This window comes from Gekko japonicus, unplaced genomic scaffold (genome assembly GCF_001447785.1).
Source record: "Gekko japonicus isolate JY-2015 unplaced genomic scaffold, Gekko_japonicus_V1.1 scaffold985, whole genome shotgun sequence".
NCBI lineage: Eukaryota > Metazoa > Chordata > Lepidosauria > Squamata > Gekkonidae > Gekko > Gekko japonicus.
Window position 1 is genome coordinate 373,658 of NW_015172032.1, and position 7,003 is coordinate 380,660.

A 7,003-nucleotide genomic window follows, 5' to 3' on the forward strand; every position below is an offset into this window, starting at 1 on the left:
TTCCAAATGTTGCATAAAAGCGCTTCAGCACTATGTCGATCAAGCTGTTCTTAATGCCCTGGTTATTTCACCCCAGTCAGAAAAAAAGCTCCCCTTTGCTAGTGTTACTAATTATTTCCTCGTCAACGCATTGATGGCCCCCAGCCCTGAGCTCATCTTCGCACAAACAAACCTGATTGCTTCGGCAGAAGAGAGGGGAGGAGGGGGCCTCGCCAGAGCCCAAATCAAAGCCGCGTTTGCAAAACACACAGAGCTTCAGAATGCCCATCACTGAGTCCAGACTGGCAAGAGGAAGGGGTGGCTGGGCTGAAGACAAGGCAATGCTGGGGGGTGGTCTCACTGGTGATTGCCCAGGAACCAGCTGCCCCAGCCCGAAGCCATGCCATCACACTCGGGCTCTGGCTCCCCCCCCCCAGGTAGCTGGTGTGATCCTCCGCCCCCTGACTGCTTGCTTGGGAGCCACAGTTTTTTAAGGGGGACATTACAAATCTAAGCCTTCAAGCTCCTTTTTAACTGCTGGTGGGGAGGAATTTGGAACTTGGGGAGAAGCAAACATGCACGGAGGTTTTCATTTTATTTTCCTTTCCCTTTCTTTGTTTCCTTCCTTCCTCCTTCCTTTCCCTTTTCACCATTTCTTTCTTTCCCTTTTTTCCATTTATTTTCCTTTTTTGGATGCCCTCTATCCATGCCTCGGCTTGGCATCAGGGAGGGAGGGAGACCGGGGGTGTATCTCAGTGCTGGCGGTGGCAGCAGCATGAGCATTTTTTAGTTTTATTTGATTTTTTTTTTTATTTGTTGTGATGTCAGTGCACTTTTTGTGATGTCTGTGCAAACGTGTGGGGTTTGGGGGGGCACTTTACCCCCAGGCCCCCCCCACTAAAAATGTCCTAGCCTGCTTGATATCCAAATCCCTTTGAACCCATAAAGTGTTTTGTTTCATTTTAAATTTATTTGGATATGCTTGCTGAAAGAGGAATTTCATAATTCTACATCCATTCATGTTTCTCAAGCTATTTCGCTTGCTGAGCCTGTTTATAGCCCTTTCTGGCAAATGTGTTTGGTCCATAATTTTGTTATGCTAGTAAGTAATACTATTGTGAAGTCTTGGTGCCAAACTAAGCATTACAAGCTTGATCAGATCTCCCAATGTTTTCCTGAAAATAAAAAATTCAGCTGGGAGAAAAGATTTTTGGATTGGGACCATGGTGCTGTGATATAGAGGTTTTAACCCTTCCCTTCTCACCATTTCCCAGTAAAAATCCCAGAGCGGTCTTAGCTACAGAAAAGGAAAGGATATCCATCCCCCCAGTTGCTTTTTAATATCAAAGAAAGTATCAGGCTATCCAATGACAGGTCATTGTGTAATGAAAATAATGGCCCAAATTTGCTACAGTCAGGTTTTTTTAATCCCTGTATTTATAGCAGAGACTTACCTGCTTACCCCCACTTCTCTAAGTCATTAAATCCATCAACAGTGCTACTGAGATTTCATTTAATATTTCAGATCAACAAACACACTTATTACATACTAGGAGTAAGGCCCGTTGTGGGGAAAAATACAATGAGCTCTAGAAAGAGGCTTCAGGTGAGTGCCCCGGCTGTGGCTGGTGGGGCAGCAGAGGGAAGGGGGAAATAGAGGAAGGCGAGCCATGTTTATTTCCTTCTGCTTAGCTATAAGGCAGGGCTGTCTCAAGTCATTTTGCTGCCCCAAGTGGGTAATAGGGGAGGAGAGCTGCATGCCATGTTTTCTGGGTCTCAAGGGTCTGGAAAGCGGTTCCATAGCCAATTACAGGCTTGCCAGCTCTGGGTTGGGAAATACCTGTAGATTTGAGGGATAAAGCCTGGGGAGGGCAGGGCTTGTGGTGGGAAGGGTCCTCAGCAGGGTATAATGCCATAGAATCCACTGCCCAAATCAGCCATTTTCTCCATGGGGACTGATCTCTGGAGATCAGTTGTAATTCAGAGAGATGTCCAGGCATTCCCTTTACCCCCAACCCTTCCAAAGCTGCTTTCTGGTTAACACTTTAACTGTAACAGTTTAACTGACTCCCTGCTAATGCCCCACAGCCTCTTGGAACTCCCAACTTGGGAGTTGTAGTTCTAATTCCCTTTGCTATGGTTGCAGTAAGGCCAGCAGAAAACTACAACTACAACTCCCAAGATGCAACATGTCAAAAATGGGGGGGGTGAGAATAGAGGAGCTGGCGGGATGGACCAATAGGACACCAAGGCAGCTTCCCCAGTGGCCAATGGGAAAGTAGGTGAGTCATCGCCAGCACGGCTTGCCTATATATATAGAAGCAAGCAAGATCCTAAAACCTAGCAGCAGCCCTTCTAATCTTCCATCAGCTCTCCAAACAGCAGCTTGTTCCAGCTAGGGTATCTCAGCCCCCAGTTTATTTTTCTGCATATTCAAACTGAAAATTGATTCAAATGGTTTCTTTGCACTGCCCCACTCTGATGAAATTACATTTCAAGAACTGTAGAAAGATTCTCAATCTTCATGGAAACGTCTTATTAGCACCTGTTGAAGAAACATTCTGCTTTTGCTATTTTTTATTTTAAAAAGTACCTTTCCCAGTATTTATTGTGTCAAATATAATTACTAAAGAGGTATGACCCCTTTGATAAAGGTACTAATTCCTCTCATTGCTTCCCAGTACAATTGTTCTTTGAGTATTAAATGGCCCAATTAGTTTTATGATTTCCCAGAAGCCTTTACTGGATATCATGTGTGTAATGGATTGGAATCCAAAATTCAAAACACTAAATAGCAAATTAAATTAAAACATTTATTTTATGGAGACTTTGTGTGGCTAGATTTTGGGAATCTTTTCCCTGCCAGGAATTTTTATTGGAATATGTTAGAAATATTGAAGGTCAGTGTCTCTGAGCATATACTGAGTCTTTCTCTTGAAAAATGCCTGCCTTGTTTAGTATCCAGGATATTCGGATTCTTCTGGTGATGATAGATGTGGATTGCATATCAATGAGCAACACTCTTAGCACCTTAATTTACATTTGCATGCAGATAGGCTAGACTTTATCTTTTGCTTTACAGGCCATGTATGAAAGGCGGGGGACTGCCAGACATCCTGGTAAACAATAAGACCAGCCTCCTTCTTGAATACAAGATAGGATAAAATGAAGATAATTAGCTGAACAGCTATTATAAAATGTGTGATTGTTGTTCCTTCATATTGCTTACTAGAAATCAATATTTATATTTCCAGTAGGCGTGTGTATTTGAAAACAGAAAATGAAAAAGAATTTGTTTGTGAAAGCCAATTCCAGCAATTAAGTTAACATAGCGAAAAAGGGGAGAAATTCCAAACTATTAAGGTTTTCCCCCACACACACACCTTTGGCACCACTTCTGTGAAACCCAGAAAATCTTCAAAGGGTTACAGTAACCAGGAGATCATAAAAACTTTGACTAGAAACATCAAGGACTAGGAACATGCCAAGCCTACAGAAATCAGCCTCTTCAGTCTTGTCTAAAAGGGATATATTGCATATTTCATTGTTCATTAAAGCATATGAATTGCAAGTAGACAATACAAAATATGTTCATGAACAATGAATTATGCAATATATCCCTTTTAGACAAGACTGAAGAGGCTGATTTCTGCAGGCTTGGCATGTATCTAGGAGAACCAGATAATGTGTAGGTTATGCTATGTAACTTGTGACCTCTCTTGTAAAGGGGATGTGGTGTAGGAAATACATGGTACAAGGAAGCATACATACATACCTTTAAAAATTGCTTGCAGCATTCCTCCTCCTTCAGATGCACTTATCAGCAAATCAAATGTTGATTGAGTCATGTGCTTTGTCCCTTGCTCTTTAGGTAAGCTATATTTTTATTTTTCATAGATGCATATAGATTTAAGCAAACAGCGATTCATTTAACCCTTGGAAAGGAAGGAGGGACTCAAACATTTTTAAAGAATAGAGTGTTGCTGGGAAGAGAATTCATGGTGTTGCAAGCCAGCAGCCAGTCAATGTTATGAAAAGCCTAATTTCCACTGTATATTAAATAGACCTTTAGAATAGAATAGTTTCCTGAACCTCAGCTTTGGGGAATGTTAGGTACACGTAACAAAAACATGGCCCATGCACTTCCAGAGCAAAGCAATTCTATCTTTGTTGCAAAAGAAGAACACAACAGATAGAGAAGTGAGGTTCATACTCAAGGAAGCCACCATAGCTAGCTGGACCTTTCCTTACAGTCAAATATACAGCAGGAAATTTTCCAAATCTCCACACACACATACCCAATTCGGTACAGAAAAACAAATTTGCACATGATACAATCAAACAGTCACAGGGTTCCTGTTTCAGATGAAGTGAAGAGCACACAGATACTGTGCAAATCAATAAGGGGTTGACCTGTTGCATTGGCGGTCATTGGTAGCAGATCGAAAATTGTAGACAATTTCTAGTCATCTGAATTAAGTAGCAAAGTAGCAGGTACCAAAGGGTTTGCAGAAGAACACCCTCACAGGTAATGTAGATGTTGATCTGAAAAAGACTAGAACTCATTTAAGCTCTTGTATCCCAGTGGAAGCTTGAGAGCTGTCAGAGCTCTGCCATTTAGTGAAAGCTGAAATGAACAGTGTTCCATATTGTATCTTAACCCTGTGAAACTGGTAAATGTCCTCAAATTATACCTTCAGCCAATTCAACCATTTGCCTAAAGGACGATGAGTGCTCTTAGGTAGGTTGGTGCATTAATTTAGAAAGAAGTTGAGACTCCTTGTTAGAAAGTCACTGCTCTTGGTATCAGAGTCCAACATCACATCCTCCTTCTTATACAGATATGGAATGTTCCCCTTGGTCTGTTTCAGGCAGATTTCAGGGACAACATAACCTCTGGGGCAGGATCCTCTGTTGAAGGTCACTATCAAAGGGATCTGGGGGTTGAATCATAACAAAGAGTGCATATATTACCCAATTAAGGTACTAATCAGTGTCAATACATAATGATAATCAATCAGTTTTCACTACTTGTGGCACAACAGTTAAACAGTATTCTACTAGATTCTTCATGAAATTTTACATAGATAAAATACCTCATTTGGGGTGTGGCCAGATTTCTCAACGATCGGCTGTAAACAGGTCAATTGACAGCAGCATTTAAAAATATGTTCATTCAATTTAAGTATCATAAAGTTTTTGTGACCTTTTTGCATAGGGAAAATCAGGGCTATTTTTGGGCCAGAGCGCCCTGGAACGGCGTTCTGGCTAGCTTCCGAGCTGCCCCTCTCCTCCCTGCCCCCTCCCCCTCCCTCCAGCGGCAGCTCTGGCTTTGGTGGTGGGGATGAGCAGCCTGCCTCAGTGAGTGGCGGCAGCAGCAGGAGCATCACCACCGTCCAACCCGGCAGCCAATCCAGGCACCCTGTGCCCTCCCACTCATCCCCAGCTCCAAGAGTAGGGGGGAGTACACAGCCAGGCGCACCAGCCAAGGCGAGAATGATGACGCAGGGCTCCCTCATGTGGGGGGCTCTGGCAGACAGCTGAATGGAACCCCCTCCCCAAAGGAAGACTGATGGGCCAGCCCTCCCTCCTCCTCCAGCAACCGAGCTCTGCTGCCCGGAGCCAAGCATGGCGGCAGGATCTGGTGGCTTCCCTGTCCTGCCTGCGGGGAGGGGGCACTCCTTCCAGCAGCAGAGGCTGCCCCTTTGCCCTGGAGCCCACCAGCTGCTGACGGTGGGACGGAGGGGGCACTGCTGCTGCGGCTGTGCTCTTCTGGGCCAGGAAGTGCCCTCTGGGCCTGGCAGGGCTCTGGCCTGGGCAGCACTTTCTTCCCCAAGGGTAGGAGGGCTTGGCTGGTGCGGCAGCCCAAGGAACACACGGGGAAGCCTTGCAGGCTGACTTGCGCCTGTGCAGAGAAGGGGGCAGGGAGCATTTGTGTGGTTGGGGGTGTACCTTGGTCTCCCCGCAGGCCAGACGGGCCGCACTCTTCCTCTGGCTGTCCCGTCAGACTGAAAGGGGGCCTCCTGGGAAAGCATCCCCCACTTTATTTTGGATGGAAGAACTTTTTTAGCCAGTGCATTTTCTTCCCTCCCTCCCTCCCTCCCAGAAGCATCCTTGCTTCTCTCTTCCTTCCTTTTCTCCTCACAACAACCCTGTGAGGTAGTTAAGGATGAGAGACAGTGACTGGCCCCAGGTCACCTGGTAAGTTTTATGGCGGTGGCGTGGTTAGAGGAGCAGGCTAGGATCTGGGAGACCCAGGTCCAGATCCTCACTCTGCCCTGGAAACTTGCTGGGTGACCTTGACACATGCTCAGGCTAACCTAGCCTAACCTGGGAGGGGCTGTGGCTCAGTGGCAGAGCATCTTCTTGGTGTGCAGAAGGCTGCAGGATCAATCCCCGGCATCTCCAGTCAAAAGATCTGGCAGTAGGTGATGGGAAAGACCTCAGCCTGAGACCCTGGAGAGAGGCTGCCAGTGAGTAGACAGGGCTGACCTTGATGGACCAAGGGGGTCTGATTCAGTAGAAGGCAGCTTCAGATGTGTATGTGTACCTCACAAGGTTGTTTGAGGATAAAATGGAGAAAGCAAGAACAGTGTTAGCCGCTTTGGGTTCTCCAAGTGAGAAATAAAACAAATAATAAATAAATTGGGGATCTGAACTCCATGACAGAGCAGAGATAGGAATCCTGGTCTTTCTGTTTGTATTCTAACCTATACTATACCATATACACCGTGGTTTTGGCCACTATGTGACACAGAAGCAGGCTTTATCAATTCAGTTTTTTCTAATTGGACTAAAATGTGGTTTAGTTTCCTCCCCCCTCCCCCTTAAGATTAAATAAAAGCAAAGTATATTGATGGAAATGAATGGAACACGTCCACACCCCAACAGAAGCATATCTTGAGAGGTCTTATTTGGTAGTTAATTGCATTTGGGGAAAGCACGTGTGTTAGAAAACGTATATGTGGGAAAGGTGTGTCTCTGTGTGAGAACAGGGCAGGGTGTGATGTTTGAAACCTCAAAT

The 7,003-nt window shown here is 45.0% G+C and overlaps 1 protein-coding gene across 1 annotated transcript in view; it reads right to left on the minus strand.

The window, feature by feature from the left end:
- Positions 1 to 4,729: 4,729 nt before the first annotated feature.
- The window catches only part of CA8 (carbonic anhydrase VIII), a 96,154-nt gene continuing 93,880 nt past the window's right edge, over positions 4,730 to 7,003 (minus strand). Inside the window, exon 9 of the mRNA XM_015420618.1 lies at positions 4,730 to 4,916. The gene's annotated coding sequence lies outside the window, so the exon portion shown is untranslated. The remainder of the gene's footprint in view (positions 4,917 to 7,003) is intronic.